Here is a 22472-nt window from a genome sequence, read left to right as displayed (position 1 = left end):
TACATTGAATTATACAGTATAATTGAATCCGTGGTGTATCAGTCAGCACAACACTATATTGGACTTTTACTGTAGTTCAAGAAAATATCTAACATAGTAATCTTATACATTACACTAAAATAGTTACTTCTTTGTTCCAGCAGCGGTCATCTCTCTGCTATGCCAGATTCAACTATTATACAAGTGATGCAGTAATCTCTTTCTGGTGGTGGAACAAAGTAGTTTAGTAGTCAGCAGAGAGATGTCATCATGGTTTATATTTAACAGGAGAGGGGACAGCTGCCTAGCAAATTATAGTGATTTATTATATTTTGGACCATCTGATATAACTCTGAAAAGGAGGGAAACAGCTTCAGCCAAGCTGACTTCAGTAGGAAACGCAAAAAATAAAGTGAATTAACTGACTGCAAAGTAAAATACCAGGGGAAACATTATTGTCCTCTACTTGTTGTGAAGAACATGCGGTCCTTATAGACTTGAATGTTTTAGGAGAAAGAAAAGATAATGTTCCTTCCAACCACACACTTTCCCTTTCGCTGTTACTCATCAGATTCCACTCCACAAGAAATACATGTCATTGCTACAATGAACAGGAAGTAACCTGAAGATTATTAGGCAACGAACTGTCTCCATAGGACTAGTGAATTTTAGAACTGTTTAAGGAACAACATTCCTTCAAGGGAAGTGTTAAAATGTAATTGTCACCGAGAAGATAATACTCAGTGAAGCTGGAGACTATAAAAATAATTACAAAAGCTGGGAACTGAATATGTAGTTACCAATAGAAAAATCTAAAAGGCCTGTGGGAACTTCCTCTAACAGAAATAAGACTGAATTACCAGCTAATCCTGACACATTGCAAGTGATTATCTAGGCACTAAATATGTTGGCCCAAAACTGGGAAACTGTATTCATTTCTCAAATTTAATTTTAATAAAATTATCAGTTGTAATTTCAAGACACTGAATTACATAGGAAAAAATTAAACATTTGCTAATACTTATATCATACAGTTTGCGAAGAAGTCATCAGTGTTATAAACTGGCTGATTCTAATGAAGTTTTTATATACCTATTTGGACTTGAAACTTTGGACACAAGAATATATGCTCACATGGTTGATATACAAAATAGTTAATACGACGATATTACCAAGGAAAAAAGTGCCGAAACTCGTGTTGAAAAACTGTATCTAATTCAGATTTTATGAAATATCAGCCATCTTCTTTTCACCCAAATGGATGGATGTCAGAAGTAAAATCTTTTGACATCTAGAAGACGTGATGAACATCCTCTTTCCAGCCAAACATATGAAGTTTAAATTTGTGATTGTTGTCGGTATGAAATATTAAATTCATAAAATAATACATGAAAATGTCTCTAATTCTTGAGAACATTGAATACAAAGTCTAAAACATTCTGAATGCAAGCAATATTATTGAAGGCAAAAACATTATTTTGTAGTGTTGTTAATGGATGCAAGAAAATGGGAAGGTTGCAAAAGCTTATTTCTGCCTGTGATTCCTTTTTGTAATAAAATAATAAAAGTGACCATCGTTATATGTTATTGGTGATGTGAATAGTTTTAAACTGGCAACTTAATTGTGTAGTGTGCTTGTTCTGACTTTGACAGCAGTGCTTTCAGCATGATTCCTTTGTATGTTATAAATTTTCCATTTTGTAACAAAAAAAAAAGGGGGAAAGTTTTGAAACTATCACAACTATGAAGTTGTTGAGAGCAGAAAACAGAAATTATGTCATTCGTTACTCTCAATCGTGCTTAGTAAATATCGAAACAAATCTTAATTTTTGGTGATGTTTGTAGACAAAATTACTATTTTCAACTGGAAGAATTGCCAATATATAGTTTAAGTAAACAATATAAGGGTAAATACTTCAGGAATTAATTAATTTTACCTGAAAATTGTTTTCGTTGGATAATCACTACTAGAAATTTCTTAAAAATTAATTTGTTAAGTTCTACTTTGTGGCATATTACAGTCCGATTGCAAATATTCATTTACAAAATTACTTCTCTTATTCCAAAAAATAATTATTCTTCTGACATCATTCTTGTTAGGTTTAAGTATACCAAATATTATAATACAAGTTAATCCTTCATTGACTTAATGCTACGTTATTTTCATTGTTTAGTGACATCTGTTACCGTAATTATGGTATTGTTCATTGTTCGATACATTGTTACGTACGGTATATTTCAGAAAATGCCAAATTTGCTCATCATTGCACTGTTTTAGACTATTAAGTATCAACTACTTTTATGAGTTTTGTCACTTACAGGTTTATGCATATGAAAGTTAATCATTTATTTATGCCCTGTACAAATTTATGAAGAGAATGCTACAAGAAAAATTCAGAACATTACATTACTGTTATGGCATGTATAAGTTTTGTAGTATTGTTGGCCTTAAAACAGTGTTAGATCTGAACTCCAATATTTCTTCAGGAAGCTTAATAAAATGTCATTGATGCTTGTACCTGTAAATGATGCTTTATGCACATGTTTATCTGAAAAAATATATATATATATATCGTGTGGTCTCTCTCTTCACTCACATTTCATAAAGAAAATGCTCAAAATTATAAAATAGCACAAAACTGATTAATTTTTACAGAACATTCAGGAGACGAAAAATATGAATACAGTTATTTAAAGTGTATTTGTAATGTAATTGAATATTGGTTATGTAAATAAAAACTTAAGATAAAAAACAAGTGAAAAAAAATTAACGCAGTTAATCCACAACAAAAGTCACTAAATGTGTATTATATTTCAGTATAAAATCCTCTTGGATTTCATTGAAGTTTATAAGCTCCAAACTTAATTTCTACAATGTAGAAATATAGCTCGTATAGGTAATTTTAGAAGATACCATTTACCAGCAGTTAAAAGTTGAAGAAGAAGAAAAAGTACCCGCTTAAGCTAATGGCAAAAATAATGGGGACACTTTCCCACTTTTCCCCATTCTTTACCAAATCTGCCTATTTCATATTTAACACTTGTTTCTCTGAGTCATTTTAATTGTGTAATGTGGTGGTTCTTCATCGAAACTCTGATATGTAGAATGATAAACATATCCTCTATATAGGTCCATGCACGTGTGTGTGTGTATTTTGATGGATGCGACTATGAATACCATATATTACATGTGTGAGTGCATGCGTGTGTGTGTGTGTTTGTTTGTGCGTGTATGTGTGAGCACACGTGCATGTGTGTTCATGTGGACTTAAATTGAAAACTTCAATACATCTGTCTTTCCACTTTTTTGTGACTCAAGAAACTCGTTAATTTTTTCAAAAGAAAAATGTATTGTAATCGATTTGTTATACAAAACAATATTCACACTCACTATACAAGAATAATATATCTTTTTAATAATTCATATTTTCAATTACTTTTATAAACATATCATGTTTTCTTGAAGCATTTTCACAGCACATTATTCTTCAGAAATTTGACGTTACATTATGAAGATCTGTATTTTTTATTTCATTAAAGGGCTGAAAATGTATAAAGCATAGACTATTTCTTCCCTCTAAAAAATGAAACACAATGAACGAAAAAGTTTAATTGTTTTTTTTATTATTATTATATCATTAATAATTTGTAAAATCTGTTTCCTCTCACATTTATTCCCTCCTTTTTCCATTTATGTAATCTTGCAAGTATTATGAATTATTTCATTTATATTCTAGGTTATGAGCATTATCTTGGTAAAATAAATAACTGTATTATCTCTTATCAAGGGCGTAAATACTATTTGGTAGTAATAATAAATGTAAACTTTAATTATTATACCGTAAATCAGTAGAAGGATTGTTACAAGTTGCGTTATTAATAAAGATATTTAACCCTAATTCTTAATTTAAAATTCAATAGTTTTTTATTCACACAATTTTATTTTTCCGAAAATGTACACTGTTATTGTAAATTGTTACAACAATTAAAGCCGTAAATACATAGGAAAGCAATGACAGACCTCTTTTATTAAGAGATCAGTAATCAACTTCAGAGAATAATCAGTTATTATGAAGAACTATGGAAAAACATCCTATTGTTCTTCGTTTAGTTTGCAGTATGACTTCCTGTTGATCTACCAGCTTTATCTTATGAAGAAGCAAGCAAACCTTAAGCTGTTTAAAAAACAAAAAACAACACAGTACCGGTATAATATTAAGTAAAACTTATTCAGACTCGTTCACATTGTTTGAATGGTGTTTTGTAGTACCTACGTACTTAACCAGCTACAGTGTGCTATAGATTACATGTTTGTGTAATTGTTAAGTTATTTAGAAATCATGGCAATGAAAGATGACGGAATATTTACATAAGAATTGAAATTTGCATAGGCATCAGCAAATTGTACCTACTTCTCTCTATATTTTAATTAATACTACCTTGGAATTAAATGAAGTTAGATTTAGATGTACCGTATGATTTGCAAAGCAGAATGTCCTGAAGATAGCAAGGAAATGTTATAGAAATTGTTGCTATAAAATGTTGTTCTCAAAAGCTCTCCAAGTTAATGTTGATTTTAGTTTATTATTAAATACGAAACTGTAATCTGCACTCTTTTATAAATAGGATTGAAATAATCATTTTAAAAGTCAAGAGCAATTAGGCTAATATGTTAATAAACTGAAATAAAGTACCAATATACATTTTGTAATTTCTAATTATAAAATATTGACAACAAAGAAACAAGAGTACGAAGAAAGGAATAATAATTATGGAACAGATGCATTATAGGACCCACCCCGAGTATTCCATAGCACCGATTATATATTGTATATTTTCGATATTATATCAAGTATGCCATCTTAACAAAACTAAATACATACTACTATAAACATGTATAATTTAATAAAACCAACAACAATGAAATTAAGCTCATATTAGTCACCTTTGTTATACAATATATTAAATTTTATTCAAAATAAAGTTAAAGAAACAAACCAAAGCTAAACTTAAAACACAGTAACATTAAACTTTCAAACAATACAACATTGGTATTAATACAACAATAAAATTAAGTTCATATTAGTCATCTTTATAATATATCATAAAATACTAATTCTACTCCATTTATACTGCATTTTTGGTCCAGGGAAAATACTAGTCTTTCACAAAAACACATTTTTACTAGTATTTTCCCTGGACCAAAGAATTAAAAACAAAATTGGTGTAAAATTAGCATTTTACCATGGACCTTACTGGTGATGTTCCGTTTCATCTTCTCCGTTATCCGAGTGATTTCACAAAGTGCTACGATACAGCGTTCCTGTGTCTATCATTTAATACCTTGTAATTTCCAATGACATCTCCACAGAAGTTCATCTCGTTTACTTTTAAATTTCTTCAGTCTCATCCCAGGATTACATGTTTCACAAAACATTTCACTCCTAAGTAAACCACATTCACATAAAAAAACCATAAACATAGTCTACATATCTTTATTCATGGATCAAGCAACTAAAAAGTTTACAACTTATTTATAATTCCATAATTTCCATTTCGAGGCCTACATTTTGTCGCAGGTTCGATTCCCGCTCGAGGTTGTGAAATTTTTCTTTCATACTATGGCATGATTGTGACTATAATAGTATTTAAATTCATCAAGAGGGAGAATTTGATCCACTTCTTTTTTTATATTTAACTATAGCATTCGAAATTGCCGCCATGATTATGATCAAACTAATTTGCAACAATATTGATTGGTTGGCAACATAATGAAAACAATATATATCGATCATTTAATTGATCGAAACGCAACTTCCGTTGACTTTTTTTTGTGGCTTAGCATATTTTTATATTTAGGGTGGGTCCTATAATGCATCTGTTCCATAATTATAAAAACCCATTATCACAGTAAGACTGTATATAAAACTCACACGAAAAGGATACATTTTCTCTATCTACTGCATCGTCTCCGTGGCCCTACTAATGGAAAAACATATTTAACTCGTATATGAATACGAATGTCATTCCTATGTATAACAACCGTTCTCATTACTTCACTACTCTTATTGAGATCATTTTATGTTGAAAATATGGCAATGATAATTACAATATATAATATGATAGCCTGTAATGCTATACCGTATTTCAAACTGAATTAATTCTTATAACTCTATTTATTTTCAATAAGTACGGGGTGGAAAGAAATGTAAATAGTTGCATTATTGTTACTAGTTGTTACTTTTTTCCAGTAATTTTCTTCAGAAAATGGTTTATCTCATTCAAAGCGAAGGTGCCTACAAGTATAACTGAAAGGCAGAGTATCCTAAAATATGAAAAGTAGTAAAATAATAATGAATGAGTAGAAACCATTTATCACATTATACATCATGTTCTAAATCTTTAAATACAACATATAATGCAAAATCCGTTCAATGACAAACATCTGAAAATATATACTATATAACATTATTTGTGTTCTCGGGTATATAGGCTAATTATGATCAGCAAAGTCCGAAGTTATTTGTTAAATGTGCAAAATTTGAATTCATAATCATTCTACTTACCGTACAGTACCTATTACAAGAATTTTAATGTTTGTAGCAATATTTGATTACATAGGTACCTATACTTTGAGTAAACCTGTTCTTTTGTAATTTGTCATATCTATAGGTTATGTAAGCAATAAATTAATCATTAATTACGTAACGTAGCATATTACATACACAAGGTCAATGATGTAAAATTATTATTATTCTAATGAAACTTCCATCATAAGAAAGAGGATATTAATAATTGTAAATTTATGCACAGGTTTTACAAAAATTTGATAACAAAGATAATGACAAAATTTAAAGTGATTGTTATAGTTACTGAATGATATGCATGAGTTGAAGTTTAAATGGAATTATTCTTTATTTCATAATAAAAATCAAATATGGAAAAAAAAAAAAGAATATAGAAATCTGGATAAAAGTTAAGTTATTGTACATTTAAACTGAAGCAAGGGTCTTTATATTCTTACATAAATTAATCAGCAACAAGTATTAATAGTCAATTTAATTATAATATTCTTTCAGAATGCGGTCTTTAAACTCAAAACTATATGTAAAAATTCTTTTGCTGCTCTTATTCTACTTTAAATTTTTCAATTTAATGTTAATTAGCCTACTAAATAAATCTAAATTGATTGCTTACTGGGGGATGTACACCATTGGCCTGCAAACATTTAGTGAAATTCATTTTTTTTTTTTTTAATATCTCAGCTACTATAGAAGCTAACTAAACAAAACTTTTCATGCTTAATATAAATACATTACACTTTTTAAAACACTATTCAGAATATTACAATAGCTAATAATTACCTGTAAAAATAATATCAAATTTGCATAATCTTTTTAGAACCGTAAAGCATTTACATAATAAAATATACAATTAATTAAATATCTGCATGATTCTTTTACTGGAATGTTTTAAAGACCTACATCAACAACATAGTCTAGGATTTTTTACCTACTCCAACAAGAATTTTTTTTTCTCAATCATTACATTTAATATTAAATTTTGTAAAAAATTTTATTAAGAAAAAAATATTTCCTGAAGGAACAGGTAAAAGATCCTAGACCATGTTGTTGATGTAAGTATTTAGAATATTTCTGTAAAAGAATCATGCAGATATTTAATCAATTGTAGATATTATTATGTAAATGCTTTACAGTTATAAAAATAATTATGCAAATTTAATATCATTTTTGCAGGTAATTATTAGCTATTTTAATATTTTGAATAGTGTTTTATAAAATATAATATATGTATATTAAGCATGAAAAGTTTTGTTCATTTAGCTTTTATCAGCTGAGCTATAAAAAAAATGAATTTCACTAGATTTTTGCAGGCCAATCGTGTATCTCCTCCCTTAATCATATCCCTTTGGTGTAATCCAGACCCGTACAGGTAATTACATTACAAATCACAAAGATATAATAAGATAACTCACTTATTTAACTAAGTGCCAGAAAAACAAGTGATGATGTTAAAAATCGTACCGGTAATTTGATTGTTCACCATTACGTAGATTTCATAATGATACATAATATATATCTCTTATTATTTGTCTCTAACTTACCTTACAAGAAATTTTAAATAATTGTCAAAAATCTGTAGTTACTAAAAAGACCTTATTTCACAAGTGAATATCATTTGTAACAACACATGATATTGATTGATTATTTTATCAATTATGAATTTGTTTATGATAGAATGGTTAATTCTAATAGCAAATTAATAGACTATAATATAAATTATGTCTAGCTAGCATTACCGGTAGACTAAATATGCTTATACTATTATTCAGCAATTTTAAGTTAAATATTTTTATTATAAATTAAAATTATCTACTGTACTTATATTACTTATACGTTTTAATTATTAGCTTCCAGTAATACATTTCTACTGGTACTCTGTCGGCAATCATCACCATATGAGACCTCTTATATTATCCAGGCTACTGATGACACTGTTTTCTATTTCCACTTCTTCATAGTTCATCAACATTCAGAATTTAGTCAATTTCCCTTGAGCCTACCGCTTCAAGACAACAAGAACAATGATCATTAAGTTAATGTTAGACTGAGGGATTTTATGTAAATATGAAAGTAAAGATAATTCTATATTTTTAAGCCATAGCGTCACAACATTATTTTTTTCAGATTGTTACAGTATAAAAAATTATTCATAAATATTGGCAACATCATTCTAAGTATATCTTCCCATGGAAAATTTGTTGAAGCTATTTGCTGTAGGTTTAATAAAGTGTGCTCAACACGGCAAATAATAGCAGTGAGCTTGAAGCCAGGTATCTTTTCTTGCATGATTTCTAGGAGAATGTTGTCAAATGGACATAAGTCCATTGTGACAATATCCATGACTGGAGTTATTGTAAAGAAATTGTGAAACTGTTAAACCTACTCTTCCCCATCCTCTTTAAAATATTCCAGGGATTACATTAACTCTTTTGCTGCCATATTTCATTACAACCAAACGTCTTAACAATTACTAATATATTTTGTTAATTTTTAATTTCTGTGAGTGTGGCAATATGAAGGAGAGTTACTAAGTAATTTGTGTATGTGTGTTCTATTTCGTGCAAACAGATAATATTAATGTCACATTTATAATTTTGTGAACACTTTATGGTTTTACATATAGTGTAATATACTTTGTTCAATTGTATTTCTATAGCAGAAGTGTGAAGTATTTGAAAAATACTTCTAATATACAGTACAAAATATTAATGTTCCTCCTTTCAAATTAAGAGGATTGACATTAAGCAGCAAAAGGATTAAATATCCTTTCGAAATGTGAAACTTCTATCCCTGAAAACAGAATGGCATTTCTAGTTCTTGAAACCTTACAAACAGTTCTGAAAATGCGATAGTGTGTAAATAATGGTGCAGATAATCAATATGCATACCACAAACATAAATAAAATATCGTACCTATATTTAAATAAATGAAAAATACTTTAAACATTAAGGTCATTCTCCATTTCACTTATTTTCTCATGAATTTTCAATGTCAGTGAAATCCTTGAAGGTTATTCGATTTAAATAATAATCTGAAATGTATGTATAGACTGAAGTGAATGCCGCTAGACAACAAAGTGAATACGGTACTTCAAACATTCATTTTTTAAAGATAAGTAATAACTGAGTAACAAGAGGAGTGCAGATAAGATTAATAACAAATAATAATCCCATAAAATTCCTTAGTCTAGTCATAAGTAGCATTATCCTGTTCTAAACAGTTATATTAGTTATATTATACCCTAATCTTATATTACGGTATCAGTTTCAAGACAGTTAATACGGTATATTATATTTCATGCATGCAAGATGTAGTGTTGTACACACGGTTTATTGTTGTATCTAGGATGGCCATAATGAAAAACATCTAAGGACAGCAAATGGCTATGAAAATCATCATATAATTTGCTCTTATCAGCTATTAAAACAACTTTATTATAAATACAATAATTAAAACGACAACGAAATTAGTTCATGTAACTTGAAATTTTCATTTTAAGGCATGCATTACATAGAGTAATAATAATAATAATAATAATAATAATAATAATAATAATAATAATAATAATAATAGCGATAATAAGGATGATGATGATGATGATGATGATGATGATGATGATGATGATGATGATGATGATGATGATGATGATGATGATGATGATGATGATTCTAAAAGTTGCTGTCAAAGTTAGTACAGATAATTCCCGTTATTCTGCACCAGGTTTCTTCTTCTGTCTTCCTCATCTTCATCATCATCCTCACCCATTCCCTACACACTATACTTACACGAACAGTTACACATACACTCTCTAGTACATGATATACAGTAACTCTCCACAGTTACACATCATGCATAGTATGGCCCGCCAAAGTGGTGTGTAACTTTGAAAATGGGTCACAGTCCTGTCGTCTGTCAGCAATATGCGGAACCTGAATCATGCAAGTGAAGTGGGTAGGCATCGGATAGACACACACACACACACACACACACACACATACACACTACTTTAATCTTCATAAGAATAACCGGTATGCAATAAAACCTATCGTAATGGCCACCTACACTCTTCAGTAAACTCAAACTTTTTTTGTGGTCACTTGCTGCATATCTCCTCTATACTTTAATTTATTTTAATACATAGCCTACACATGCGTGGAAAAATATCTATATATAATAAAACTGATCGAAGGTTTTTTATAAGGTGTATTCACTTTTTACAGTTTCTGTTGTAAATTTTATTAAATTACTTTAAAAAGGCTAAAATTTACAACTTTAATAGTAGTAAAAATAACAATAATAATAATAATATAATAATAATAATAATAATAATAATAATAATAATAATAATAATAATAATAATATTTCGTGCTTTAAGAACACTGCAGCAATAAATTTATAATTATTTTAAAATAGACTTCTGAATACAAATATCTTCAGTTTTGAAGCTACAACTTTTCGAATAGAAATTTTGATTAAGTTCTCATAATTATGGATAATAAAAGGATTGTTCGTTACATTGACACAAGTCATTTATCTTCATAATGACAGTATTGACCATTTTTTTATATACAGCTGATGAATCAGGTGGAAAATCCTAGACACAACAATAGTTTGTGACAGTAATAGCGTTTGATTATAATTTTATGACTGTAATCTAAATATTTCCTAATTTAATACGTCAGTGATCCTATAAAAAATATTTTAATATGTGTATTTATTATTTCATTTTATCTTAATAATAGTAATAAGTGTACAAAATTTGTATTATCTGTGTACATAGATACTTAGAAAGCAGAAATAGTTTGCAGATATCAGTATCACAGCTCTGACATCATAATCATGTGGTAATGTTATCTTGTATTTTTTATTGTTATTGTTTAGGTATAAGAAATGCTGATCCTTCACTGGGTCAGATACGCAAATACAAAAAATGAATCTGTATATAAGGAAATTAAAGTTAAAATAAAAAGATGACACGGATAAGTATAGAATGAAAGAATTGTATTTTCTATTGTTATTGTTTCAGAGACTTGATCTTTGAGAGTATTGGTCACACAAAATTAAAAATAAAAAAAAAATAAATAAAAATAATTAATATGTAAATAAAATTTAAAAATATATTGTTTTCTAATACTGTAAGAAGGATGAGAGAAAGAATAAGATTTGTAACGTAAGAACTGTTGTAAGTAATTCAATGCCAATATTATTTTAGGATAGAAATTTCCTATTTCCTTACATGTGAATTTAAATTCAGGGAGTGAGGGAATTAAAATAAAGGAGGATGCAGGTTCAGGGTATTAATACTGTTGAGTTCAAGGAGCTGACGCTATAATTACTAAGACAAATTGGTACAGATAGTTAATACCACATATTCAGTACCTACAACTTATAAGGCAAACAATATGGTAAAGAGACCTGTTCAGGGGCGGCTTTCGAAGGGGGGCTGCGGAGCTGCAGCACCCCCAGACATTTGTGACTCTTGTCTCGTTTTATGTTGTGAAATACATTTATTATACAGTCTCTATTTAGTGGCTCGAATTTTTTTTTATAAAATTTCGCTCTCATTGACATGCACGCAATCACTTCCTCCCCTGGTGCTGCCAGAGCGAACCAAGAGACAAGGACGGATTGGTGAAGCCACTTCCTCCCCTGGAGCTGCGAGTCTCGTCTCGGATGCTTTGCGCGTTAGTTTTACCCCTCCCCCTGCTACCCCTCTCCTTGAATCCAGAGTTTCCAGGCGCTGCAAAATTTTCAGCAGTTTGTCAGTAGCGAGCAGTTTTAAATATATTTTCTTTAATGTTGTGTGTATAACAAGTGCAACAGTGTTTAATTCTGTACGATATTTTCAGTCTAATCAGTTCAGTACCTTAACAATTCAGGAGAAATGTGAAATTAAGTGCCCATCAGTTGAATCTCATAATGGAAAGAGCTGCTAAACAACATAGCCTACAAGGCTCGCATATTTTTTTGCTAATTTATCCAGTATCCCTGCTTTCTTCTCTCGATCTCCACACAGCCTGTATTAGATTAATGTGTTTCAAAGACAATTCCATCAGCTGGGGCAACAAGATGGAGTTTTAAAATAAGAACAGTAAAAGTTGTTCATGAGAAGAGGAAGCCATTGCTAAAATGTTTTTCAAAATATAATAGAATCTGAAACATGTAACAATATCACAATAAATTAGGCAAGCGCCCTGGTGCGTACTCTTGAAGATCTTGAATTTAATTTCTGGCTCAGTTTTTTTCATTTATTGATGTATCATGTAGATATATTATACAATCAACTACAACATCGCCAGTTAGATATTTCTAAGGTTCAAATCTGCATATGAAAAATTAAATTATGGTTTATTTCACGACACTCGCAACTGCAGGGGTTATATCAGCGTCGCCGGTGTGCCGGAATTTTTGCAACCTACAAGACAAGGCGCATGGAACTAATCTTTATAAGCTGTATGGTTTATTTTTGCATGCAGCCCCCCTGAATTCAATACCCACGAGCCGCCTCTGGACCTGTTTCATGTTGGTTATGTTCAGATTTAAATAATCCTCACCCCTACCCCTTTTCTTCCAAGAAGTAAATCCGTTCGCATGGGTAAGGGATGGATGTTTGCACGTACCTCTTATCAACAAATGCCTTCATTCGATTCATGGGCTTAAACTAAAGCCCTTCGTTCATGTACAAAGTCACATTTAATTAATAAGGCATTTGTGGTACAATTCATGACGAGTAGAACAGTGATTACTGGTTCCAATAGTGGTTGTTTCACCCTGAATCCACATCTTATTCTATTATTGTTACATCAAGAAGTGATATTCGAAAAACCTTCGTTAGAATGATATCGTTTTTGCCATCATAACCTATACTAAATGGGAATTCTACTCATCTGGAAAAGTAATGCAACATAGAACCTAAGCACATGTCATGTCATTTTTATTACTATAATTGTTAAGTTTTCATAGATATTATGGATTCTTGTTAGTTATAATGTGTACCACTAAGATCATTATAAATGTGATAGGACTTTTTGTAAAAATGGCAGCAGCATGGAAACCTCCTATCTGCCCCCATTTTCAGTCATACAATAAATAAACTAATAATAAAATTAATAACAATAATAAATAATAATACACAAGCTCAAAACTTATATCATTATATACTGTCAAAATGTAAAGGGATACGGAGCACAGATATCTGGAATGCTACTTTCTCCTGAATTTATCATCGCCATGTAAGACTGTATTCATCAACTGTAAAAGTCTACATTGGGCCTAATTAAGCGTAGTATACCTCACAAATTAACTTCCTGTGCATTCATTCATCCAGCCAGCAGAGTAAGGGAACCCATACCAGCAACATGCACACCACCCTGATGGGCTCCAGTGATTAATCTGCTCAAACCTCTTAGACTAGGAATCATATAATTGAAATGCATTGCTAATGGGTTTTTATTGTCAATCAGCATTATAAATTTCAGGTTAAGTCTTTATTTAACACTTCAAATGAATTCCTTTTAAGAGGAAAAGCTAGACATGTGTCTTTATTGTAGTTCTCACTACCGGTAACATTATTTTCTTATTTGACTGACTGAAGGACACGTATTCATAACATTCAGCAGATAAACAGTAGCTGTGTATTTTATTACCTTTTAAACTACTAATAAAATTTAATAATAATTTTCGTCTGCTGTTGAACTGCAGTTGACCACGAGGGTCTAGAATACAAATGACTTGGGCAACAATTAACTTATATAGATTAAACAATGAATTATTAATAAATTAGATATTATATAAAACTTTCAATTTCTGAAAAAAGAGGCATAAACAATATGGAATAATATCAAATATTAAATAAATAAGAATAGTTTAAAATATTAATCAATTTTAAAAGCATTAATGATGGTGAAGAATCTTTAAGGAATATATTATAATATCAATAATTATTTCTCGCAAGGAATTTACAACAATCAATAAAGCGTATTTTCCAATTATGTAGAGATGTTATATTCTGTGCTTAGGTAGGGAAAATAATCTTCATAAACAGTGGCGCACTCATGGGGGAGGGGGGGGGAATAAGGGGGCTCAAGCGCCCTAACCTCCAGATCCAGATTTTTATTGTGTATTTCCAGTAAAACGAAAAGAATTTTTCATTCTCAAGTTAATTTCCCATAATTTCACTTCTGTAGGCGATTTTAGTGATGCCTTAGTATACTTATAATTTAGCAGTCTTTTAGTGTTGACAGTTCTATATATTCTGACTGAAAGCACTTGCGACGCTGAGCGCAAAGCAAATAGTTAGGCCACTTAAGGCAGTGGCCCCATAGTAACCCTGACCTCTTAGATATTCTGTGTTGATATCACACTCTTTTAGTACATCCAATTGTTTGTGCTTGCTAAACTTTCACTTTTTACATTCTCATTGTAAAAATTATTTATATATACCCTTTCAAGCCATCATCGTTTATGAAGCGCATAAATTGTTCAACAGAAGTCATCACCAATCTCATCCGAAATAACTGAGAAACTGCACCGTTCACATCTCAAACTGTTTTTCTTTTAATTACAGAATCGCATGAATTTAGATAGTTTGTACAAGGTACGAAAACAAGGTTGTCGCATGCGGCAAATGTACAAGAATTTCATGCAAACGACAGTTTTTAAGTTATAAAAACTGACTATATGCTCAACATTTACCAGTACTACTTTAAAATATAATAATAATAATAATAATAATAATAATAATAATAATAATAATAATTTAATCCCAACAATAGCTTCAAATGATAATATGTTTACTAGCCAAACGATTCAATGGTTTGGTTTTGGATATTCCAAGCTACATAAGTAGCATTTCTACCGTTACTTGAAAAATGGTTCCTTAACACACTATCGCCTGCATTTATGCAAGCTCTTAGAATAGCTATAAAATGTCCTTCATTCTCTACTGGGAATTTAATCATGTCAAACTCGCCATGGTTCCTATGACCACGTAACAGCACATTCTGTTATCCACATACTATGACTTTTTCCATTATTGGCTTGAGTTCTTTTCCTATTTTCCAAAGCCTGAGTTGTCTTTCCATAATCACTACTTAAATCAGTAAATAATTTCTTTCTAGACATATCTGCAAAGTTATCTGCATTCGATGTGGCAGTGATATGATACTGTTGACTATGAGTGCACAAGAAGGCTTGAATTTGTACTTTAAATGAATCGGTCCATACAGAAAGGGCTTCAGTCACAAATTTTAAAAAACGAGATATAGATGGAAATCATATCTTTATGGGTGGCTCCATCGGCCTGTGCAGAAGGTATTCAGTCCAATGCTCGGCAAGATAGAAACTGAAGCGTCAGGCTCTGAGTTCTATGCAGAAAGGAATAGAGTAGGCATTTACAGAATGTTTTCTTTCGTGTTCTCAAAACTAGGTCTAATGGACTAAAGCCCTTTCTGTATGGAGCGATATATAGTATGTGACTTCCTGCATATCCAATCTTTTAAACTTTGACATACTCTAAAAATGAGATTTAAGTACTGTACTTTAGAACAAATAGCGGCCAGCAGACCTAAAATTTTTCAATAGGCTCATATTTTGTAAGTTACAGGTAGTGTCCTTTATTCCATACAGTGGCGGTTCCTCGGGGGAGGGAAGGGAGGAACGTCCTCCTCACGTTTTTCTTCTTTTTAAAGTAAATACCAAATGAAATATATGCCTTGAAATTCAAGGAAGATTCGATAATTTTTAAGTTCACAACTATAAGAAAATCCAGGTTGATCGAGTTTTAAACGACGCGCACTCATGTGCTGCTAGAAAACTGTCAGAAAGATGCGAGATTGTTTGTGTGGAGGAAAGTCAATCCTTTCCTCCTTTACTGCAGTTAACACGCATAGACAAGAGCGCACTAGCGGCCAGAAAAGAAGGAGATTTTTAAAGCGAGTAAATGAATGGATAGGGAGGAGATCCTCCTCTGAATCAGCGCATGGACGGGAAATAGAAACCGACTAGTCATGCAGCAAGCTCACTACCGCTGCCATCTAACAGTGCTGTATTAAACTAGACTATAACACATCTATAACGCAAACAATATTATTCATTCCATTTTATATAAGCTACTTTTCATGGTTTGAAACATATATTATTAATTCCACTTTATATAAGCTACTATTCATGGTTTGAAACTTTCGAGGATATCTGAAAGTTGAAGTTTGATGTATATAAAATAAAGAGGAAGTAGTTCTACGTTAGTATCGCAGAGCTTTTTCGCCCCTGAAATTCACTTCCATTCATTGTCTACTAGACAGAACAACAGCCAAGTTGTCAGTTTTGTACAAATATATTTGAAATTGAAAGTACTCCGAACTACATTATTTTTAATGTAAGAAAAATTAATCGGCCACCGGCAGCTTCGAACAATAATGGTAGTATGACTTTATAAGAACTAACATTTCTCAAAAGCATGTGATACGGAACTTGTAAAATGTACATGTGACAACACAGACCACATGGGTGGGTGCAATGTTCTCGTTTTCCTAACAGATTATTTCCCATTCCCAATTCAGTAAAACGGTTCCGGTTACGAGTTAGTAGCTAGTCTCTTCCAACACGTGTGATGCTGTAGTGTGAGCGAAAAATGCTGTGAGGTTGTGAATTTCCTTGTAATTGTTAATTTGTGCAATTATTCAACAATGACTGGAAGTGAAAACACATTACATTTTGGACAGTTTAGGAAATTCAGTTTACAAGAACAGATTATTGCTATACAAAAAGGAAGGCCAACCCTATCACTACCTGGTCTTACATGTATGCATGTAGGCTAATTTTTAGCATGTTTCTCTCAAGAAGGTGTCATTTTGCGCTGTTAACTTCTTTCCTCCTCTCAAGAGAATATGCAGGAGCCGCCACTGATTCCATAGTATATTTGTATTTGCAAATTTAAGACCCTTTCTTTGAAAATAATTGTAACAAATAAAATTAATATTTAGGTTAAAAATTTAGCTATACATTATGTGCTCTGAAGGTAACTAACATAACAAGTACAGTATACTATCTGGAGCACCAGCCCACTCCCAAAACCAAATCCTGGGTGCGCCCCTGTCCGTAAATATCTCTCTTCTTTTGATCTCCTTTTTCAGATTGCGTTATAGTTTTCTCATATCTCATAGTTTATTTTCTTTCATTAATGAAGAGTCCGAATATCATAATGGGTTATAAAAGTCAAGTGTGTCTTAAAATGACGCACTGTAGTCTGGCGAGAGTGTGACAGTATTAAATAAGATATTTTCAACATTCCTTAAATTATTATCAAAGAGAATATGAAACACCACGGAGTTCTGTAAATTTCCCATAATAAAAATAATAATAATAATAATAATAATAATAATAATAATAATAATTTCCTCACTTTACATTTAATTCTGCGTAACAGTGAAGAATTCATTAAGCTTGAACCATGATGGAAAAATAATTAGGCTTACAAAAAAGGACATGTAGAAAGTAAATTTTTTTCGTCAATATAACAATTTTCAAGTTTGTATTGTTGATAAAATATGTCATTTTCGTTAACCCTTCATTTAATGTTACATGCTAACAATACAGAAAAAATGGATCATCACTACTTTTTTTCCCCAATTATGACATAGGGTTATTCAAAAGTAAGTTACACAAAATGGTATAACACATTTGTATGTATCGAACAACAGAATCTGTTCATTTATCGTACTCATTTGTTTTGGTTACCATGGTACTGGTAACGTGTTTTCTTTGTAATGTGTCAAAAGTGAATTTAGTGCTTATTGAATTTTTAAAACTCTATCATTGACTGTGTTTTAAAATGGTTTTGACTTTACAAGATCGAATTAGTCTTGTTCAGTGGTATTATGAACGTAAAAGAAGTTTAAAAAACAGCATACAAAAGTTCAGAATAAAACATAATTTACCTAACACCTGGCCAACACGTTCCCCTGAGATCAATCCAGAAGATTTTTTACTCTTTGGTTATTTAAAAGACCGAGTTCTTTTAACTAATACTACAACCACCGACAAACTAAAATATGCAATTTCGCAACAAATTGAAGATATTCTACCAGATCTATTAGTAAATGCTGTTCATAACATAGAAGAAAGATTGTTGCTTGTTAAAGAACAAAATTGCGGACATATTCAACATTTAAACTGAATCCAATAAACTCCATATCTTTATAAGTGTTCTTGTTTTGTGTACATCTTAATTCTTAAAAAGATTATGGCGACGTCAAAATGTAACTTACTTTTGAATAACCATGTACATATGGAGAACAAACACAATATAGTTCTAATAACCTTGAAATAAATGCATCAACGAAAATGTAATTTGAGGCAAGAAAGATGCGACATGATAGTTTCTGTATACTATAGCGATTTTCCAATAGATGAATAATTTCACAGCTTCAGGTATAATTTATTGCATCGTGCATCAGTGCAACATAATAATAAGGCATTGAGGTATGATATTAAATATATGATCAAACGAAATTCATTAAGGTAAAATCCACAATACAATGATATTAAATGATTTTATTAAATGCTATACAACTGGGAATTGTAATATAATGCGAACTTATTTGATAACAATAGGCATTTCATATGTTTATTATTTTGTTATCTACCGGTACGAGAAGTATTTGGTATTTCTGTCAGTCTGTTTTCTCTTTTATGCTTGAAACATTCTGACCATCACAGAATTTATATTAATGATATGTACCGGTAGTACGATATTAATCTACTCAGAAATAACCTGTGATAAATAAATTTAAGCTACCGTAGACCTACTGGTACTTAAATTTTATTGTTACTGGTATGTAAAATATGGTGAATCATAAATTTAACAAGAAAAATCTTAAGCATTCAAAAGGTAACAAAAGAAGTATAATTATTATGATACTGGCACAATTTTATTTTAAAACAAAGGACCATTTACTGAAATGTTTAATTAATTCAGTAAAATAAAAGCATTGTTAATTTCAAAAGTAATTATAAATTTCGATATATAATGCAGTGCATCAAATAAATTATAAGTTAAATTATTTATGAAATTAAAACTGTGTTATTTATATCCAAATGCATAGTAATATAAGCTACAGTACTATTTCAGCTGAATGACATGTTGACTTAATTAAAAAAAAAAAAAAGCATACAATACTGACACAGTTTTAGCATTCCCCTTAATAAAAAGCATTCCTCCTCAATACTTGGACTGAAACTGTTTTGTGATATATAACTCCAGTTGTCAATACAACCATATAGTAATGTTACATATTATATTAGTTGTTGAAATGATTAGAAGAGTACTAATACAATGGCGAAGAATATGTCATTTTCCAAAAACAAAAAATCTTGTATATACTATAATAAATTAACTCTTTGTACATTCATAACATTTTTTTTCTAGTTACATCACAATATTGTTTGATTTTAACATATTTGTATTACTTACAAGATTTCTTTTACAAAATGATTTTATTCTTCACATTGTTACTTCGAATCACTTTAATTTTAAGGATTTATTTCCCTTTATTTAATTTATTCTACCATTTATTCAGCCATTTCATTATATATAAGAATATTACATTATGGTAGCTGTTTTTTTTTATTTAAATTCACAGTAAACAATAATAAATTTCACATCTTAGTTTATGCTTGCTGTTCACAATACTACTCTGTTCAAAAAGTATCCAGAATATTATTTGAATAATGTTATGTAGTATATTTTGTTTCGGGTGTTGGCATCATTCATGACGTCACTTCCATAGAAGTTTCATGATCATAGTCATTGTTGTGTGACAACTGGCGTTGTTTGTGTGATATTCATTCATCACATTTCAGAATATGGGATACAGAGCAACGTGCAAATATCAAAAATTTTTTTTGCATAAATCTTCTTCATAGATATTAAGAGTGTTTGAAGAAGCTTATGGTGAAGCAGCAATGAAAAAAACGCGTCTATGCCTGGTATAAATGTTTTTCTGAAGGTTGACTGGAGCACTGGTTGTCTTTGATAATGCGACAAATGAATATCACACAAATGACAACAGCCAGTTGCCACACAATAAAAACAACAATTGCTATGATCATGACGTCATGAATGATGCCAACACCAGAAACGGAAATATACCACATAACATTATTCATTTCAGTGAAAAAAAATATATTCTGGAAACTTTTTGAACAGAGTATGTACATCTTTACGTTGTGAAGTCATTTGCTTGAAAATAAGATCTGCGGATCTGTAATATTTTATGAAAAAAAGGAACACAATTCTGATTATTGGGTTTATTTTCATCATCATCAATGTGACACAAATAATAGTCGTTCACCTTGTGAATTTTTTACTAACAGTTAAAACTACAGAATTACATTTTCACTCCCAGAAGATTTAACATACCATACCGTAAGTTTATTACATTACAAATGAAACATGATTCTATTTGATATGCAGTATAATGAAACATATCAGACTTGTAAAAACTCCTATACAAATACTAATATTAAAAATTGTGCTGCATTACAAACACATATACACGAAACAGGTTGAAAAGTTTATTTTATAAGCAGAGAAGTATGTTTTATTATGATTATCATATACTGGTACAACATTCATAAAATCCTAACCCTTAAACATGGAGAGCTTGTCAATCATTATTAAGCACGTACATACAGCCACACTTGATCTACCGGCAGAGGTCCAAACGATGTCTGAAATGAAGTATCTATACTGTGTCCACATCCATTTAACAGTACCTACGTACTTTCATTTCTTGCCGTTGCAAAATGTATTGCGTAAGCATGAAATAACAAACGACTTTCTTTAGTTTCTCAAATTAAGATTGGTACTTTTGTAACTTTTTTATAAAATTGTTAGTTTGTTTGTTATACTGCAAACACAATGTGGGAGGGACGGGAATGTGTGAAACGCTATGTTTCATGTTTCAAAGTCAATAGGGTTCATGTAACATACCAAGCCCTATTGTAACAACACGTAAATACTATCGCTATACAAACTGTTGTGGTTTTAAATAATTGCTTTTAGCCTACCATACAAATGTCTTATTGTAACCAAATTCACAGGAAATCATATTTTTTCTTGCTGAATGTTATAGTGTCTACTGTCATTGAACGCAAACAATCTGTACAGAATAAAATGAATTACATTTTTTATTTGGAATTACACTTGTGTTTAATTTATACAGAGCTTGGAGAAGAATTTGCATTATCGTAATATTAAACTACACTTACTGTAAAATATATTTTATTTCTACAAAACTTACAATGATACGTTTAGAATAACATTAAACCATAATAGATTTATGAAAGTAATTAATTCATGAACTGTGACTAAAATAAATTCTTCTCCAACTTTGTAAAGTGAACATCAATAATATAAATCGCTCCTGATGACTAGTTTGATAAACTATTGCTTCTTACAAAATTAACTATTGAAAATTTAACTCTTCATAAGCTTTGTCCTCCAGGCATTTAAAAATATAACAAAATGTCCGACCTGTACATAAGCCTACTCAAGCCAGCAACTATTCAGTCAAGTACTGTATATGCTTTCATTTGGTCAAGACGTGCGTGCGTGTTTGTAGCTTTTCTTGGTGCTGAAGTGAATTTTGAACAAAACCAGGTGGTTTAATTTAAATAAGCTATTCCACATGAAGTTTCACGTGTGATACATATGTATAGGCCTAAATGGAGTTTGCACGTGGGGTACAGAAATGGTTCAGAGTTTTTGGCATTAGAATCCCACACCATTCCATAGTTTACAATTTGATTAATAGATTTCGAGAGAGTGGAAGTGTTGGGTATAAAAACCTAAACTAAACCAGTAGGCCTCAGATCGATAAAGCTTTGGATGGCATTAGTTCTTGACA

The 22472-nt window shown here is 30.7% G+C and overlaps 1 protein-coding gene across 4 annotated transcripts in view; it reads left to right on the top strand.

Moving 5' to 3' along the window:
• Positions 1 to 21766, top strand: part of Shab (Shaker cognate b) — a 560996-nt gene extending 539230 nt beyond the window's left edge. For 3 of the 4 annotated variants that reach the window (XM_069845212.1, XM_069845209.1, XM_069845211.1), the window contains one exon: positions 144 to 21766. The gene's annotated coding sequence lies outside the window, so the exon portion shown is untranslated. Of the gene's footprint in view, positions 1 to 140 lie in introns of all 4 variants that reach the window. The other variant, XM_069845210.1, reaches the window with a different exon arrangement.
• The last annotated feature ends 706 nt before the right edge of the window (positions 21767 to 22472 follow it).

This window comes from Periplaneta americana, chromosome 14 (genome assembly GCF_040183065.1).
Source record: "Periplaneta americana isolate PAMFEO1 chromosome 14, P.americana_PAMFEO1_priV1, whole genome shotgun sequence".
Taxonomy (NCBI): domain Eukaryota; kingdom Metazoa; phylum Arthropoda; class Insecta; order Blattodea; family Blattidae; genus Periplaneta; species Periplaneta americana.
The sequence above is the reverse complement of the archived record's forward strand: the minus strand, read 5'-3'. Positions and strand labels throughout refer to the sequence as shown.